At 43.0% G+C, this 3,831-nt stretch overlaps 1 non-coding gene across 1 annotated transcript; it reads left to right on the top strand.

Moving 5' to 3' along the window:
* Positions 1-1,548: 1,548 nt before the first annotated feature.
* Positions 1,549-1,620, top strand: TRNAW-CCA (transfer RNA tryptophan (anticodon CCA)). The gene has a single exon. It is a non-coding gene; the product is annotated as a tRNA-Trp (tRNA).
* Positions 1,621-3,831: the final 2,211 nt, after the last annotated feature.

Here is a 3,831-nt window from a genome sequence, read left to right on the forward strand (position 1 = left end):
TTATTGTGACAAATAAAATTATGCTTCTTTAATTTTTTAAATTGTGGCTGTGCCGTCTCTGTCGTGGTGCTTGGGCTTTCTTTAGTTGTAGCTTGTGGGCTCAGGAGTTGTGGGACACAGGCTTAGTTGTCCCATAGCATAATCTTAGTTTAGGGATGACTTCATGAGAATGGTGATAGTACCAGTCTGGCCCAAAATCTTTGTGTTGGTTGATAGCTCCCTTGGGGAGACCTGCTATGTGCTCAGTACAGACTGTGTGGTGGCCTTCTGCAAGGCTTATGGGGCTAATGTTGCCATCACAAGACTCGACCAGAGACAGGTAAGCCATGGAGGGTCTTTTACATTCTGTTTTCCCCACTCATTTCAGTCCAAACCAGTAAAAGTGAAAGTGTTAGTAGCTCAGTCATGTCTGACTCTTTGTGATCCCATGGAAGCCTGCCAGACTTCTCTGTCCATGGAATTTTCCAGCCAAGAATACTAGAGTGGGTAGCTAGTCCCTTCTTCAGGGGATCTTCTTGACACAGAGATCGAACCTATGTCTCCAGATTGCAGGTGGATTCTTTACCATTTGAACCACCAGGGAAGCTCTCATTCTAAACCAGAAAGTTGATTATCAGCTCATTTATTGTCTACAGACTAGTCTGTTCTGCCTCTGGAAAGCTGTTTACAAAGCGTACTTGTGGATGGCTTCCAGGACACACTGTCCAAGTGACCGTCCTACTGGACTGCACGATGGCAACTCCATGGCTGGGGTCATCAGCACGGGGAGTGTTAGGGACTGTGACTTCTCTAGTCAATTTGTGCTAATGATGCAGTGAACATGACCTGACATAGACCCAGAATGCTTGAGGTATCATTTCATTCCAATCGCAATGGCCATCATCAGAAAGTCTACAAATAATAAATGCAGGAAAGAATGTAGAGAAAAAGGAGTGACCATCTACCTCCTACACTGTTAATGGGGGGGTAAACTGGTGTAGCCATTATGGAGAACAGTATGGAGGTTTCTTTAAAAAAACTAAAAGTGGGCTTAGTATATGATGCCACAGTCCCACTCCCAGGCATATATCTGGGGAAAAAACTATAATTCAAAATGATACATGTACCCCAGTGTATTGTACAGCATTATGCACAACGGCCGAGACCTAGATCAACCTAAACGCTGACTGACCGGTGAACGGAAAAGATGCGCTACATACCTACAGTGAAACATTACTCAGCCATAAAGAGAATAAAACAATGCAGTTTTCTGCAACATGGATGGCCTAGAGAGTATCACACCAAGTGAAGTCAGCTGGACCAAGAAAGATGATCATCATGTGATATGGCTTATATGTGGAATCTTAAAAAAATCAAATGAACTTACATACAAAACAGAATAAGGCCCACAGACATAAGAGCAAACTTATGGTTACCAAAGGGGAAGGGGTAGGGAGGAATAAATTAGGAGTTTGGGATGAACACATACACAATACTATATACAAAATAGATAACGGACAAGGACCTACTGTGTAACACAGAACTACGCTTAATATTTGCAATAGGGCTTCCCTGCTGGCTCAGAGGTTAAAGCGTCTGCCTCCAATGCGGGAGACCCGGGTTCGATCCCTGGGTTGGGAAGATCCCCTGCAGAAGGAAATGGTAACCCACTCCAGTATTCTTGCCTGGAGAATCCCATGGACAGAGGAGCCTGGCAGACTACAGTCCACGGGGTCGCAAAGAGTCGGACACAACTGAGCGACTTCACTTTCACTTTCACATAAAGAAAAAGAATCTGAAAAGAATGTATATACATTATATGTAGATATATCTGAATCACTTTGCTATATACCTGAAACTGCTTCAGCTAACACACTGTAGATGAACTATACTTCAATTAAATAAATAAATAGATAGTTAAGCATCTAATATTTAAAAAAAAAAACACAACAATCAGTCTTTGGGCAAAACATTGATTATCTCAAATAATATTGGTCAGAGAATTCATTACCCTCTCTTTTAGGAACTGTCTGATCATCTTACGCACATTAGGCAGTAACCAGAGTGGTCTAATATAAGAGACAGAGTGCACACAACCATTCATGACCAAAAGAAAGTCAATGTTTCATTCCAAACATGAGTTACTTAAACTTACCTGCCTTATCAACAATCTCCCTCTTGAAACCTCCCTTTTATAGCCTCACAAGTTTCTAGGAATCACAGGAGTTCACATCATCCAAGGGAACTGGGGTGGAGATGTGTCAGTCTAACTTCTATGCTTGTCTTAATAGCAGTCCTGAGACAACTGTTTGGGTGTCTCCGTCATCCCCAACAAAAGCACCTTAGTAACAAGACTTCCTTCTGTCTCTATAACAATAAAACATTGAGGAACTATACAACTTTCATCCTCTTCTTCAGGGGATCTTCCCGACCCAGGGACTCAACTCAGGTCTCCTGCATTGCAGGCAGATTCTTTTACCATCTGAGCCACCAGGGAAGCCCCATGACAAGTACACAGTTATTTTTAATTCTTCAAAGAACTGGTTTGCAACCTGAATGATACCATATCATGAAGCTAACCCAGTCATTCAAAGACATTATCCTCATTTTTTCTTATCAGGAAGTAGACCTTCCACCAAGTGAAAGTGAAAGTGAAGTCACTCGGTCGTGTCCAACTCTTTGCGACCCCATGGACTGTAGCCTACCAGCCTCCTCTGTCTATGGGATTTTCCAGGCAAGAATACTGGAGTGGGTTGCCATTTCCTGCTCCAGGGGATCTTCCCGACCCAGGGATCGAACCCCAGTCTCCCACACTGCAGGCAGACACAGTCTGAGCCACCAGGAAAGCCCAGACCTTCTACCAAGATGGACATCAAAAAATTCCTCTATTCTAGACCTTAGAGCTGTGTGTCTTTAGAATCCTTTAGTAAATACTTCCCTGAAGGCTTTGGGATATTTTTCTTTTTCTCTGGGTCTTAGTTTCACTTTAGTGTAAGAGAGAAGGACTAAAAAACAGTTTCTGAGTCTCTGAATATCACCTTCCAATTTGGGCAACTTCTGACTAAGGGGAGGAGAATATGCTATCCCAGTATGTGCACTTTGGCACGAGGGTTATTTTGAGCTAAAACAAATAGATCCAGCAGATCTAAGAATAATTTTTTCCCTCCCTCAGTTCAGTTCAGTCGCTCAATCGTGTCTGACTCTTTGCGACCCCATGGACTGCAGCACGCAAGGCTTCCCTGTCCATCACCAACCTCCGGAATTTACTCAAACTCATGTCCATCGAGTTGGTGATGCCATCCAACCAGTTCATCCTCTGTCATCCCCTCCTCCTCCTGCCTTCAATCTTTCCTAGCATCAGGGTCTTTTCCAATGAATCAGTTCTTTACATCAGGTGGCCAAAGTATTGGAGTTTCAGCTTCAACATCAGTCCTTGCAATGAATATTCAGGACTGATTTCCTTTAGGATGGACTGGTTGGATCTCCTTGCAGTCCAAGGGGCTCTCAAGAGTCTTCTCCAACACCACAGAAAGTTCAAAAGCATCAATTCTTTGGTGTTCAACTTTCTCTATAGTCCAACTCTCACATCCATGCATGACTACTGGAAAAACCATAGTTTTGACTAGATGGACCTTTGTTGGCAATGTCTCTGCTTTTTAATATGCTGTCTAGGTCAGTCATAGCTTTCCTTCCAAGGAGCAAGCGTCTTTTAATTTCATGGCTGCAGTCATCATCTGCAGTGATTTTGGAGCTCAAGAAAATAAGGTCTCTCACTGTTTCTGTTGTTTCCCCATCTATTTGCCATGAAGTGATGGGACCAGATGCCATGATCTAGTTTTCTGAATGTTGAGT

This window comes from Muntiacus reevesi, chromosome 2 (genome assembly GCF_963930625.1).
Source record: "Muntiacus reevesi chromosome 2, mMunRee1.1, whole genome shotgun sequence".
Lineage (NCBI taxonomy): Eukaryota > Metazoa > Chordata > Mammalia > Artiodactyla > Cervidae > Muntiacus > Muntiacus reevesi.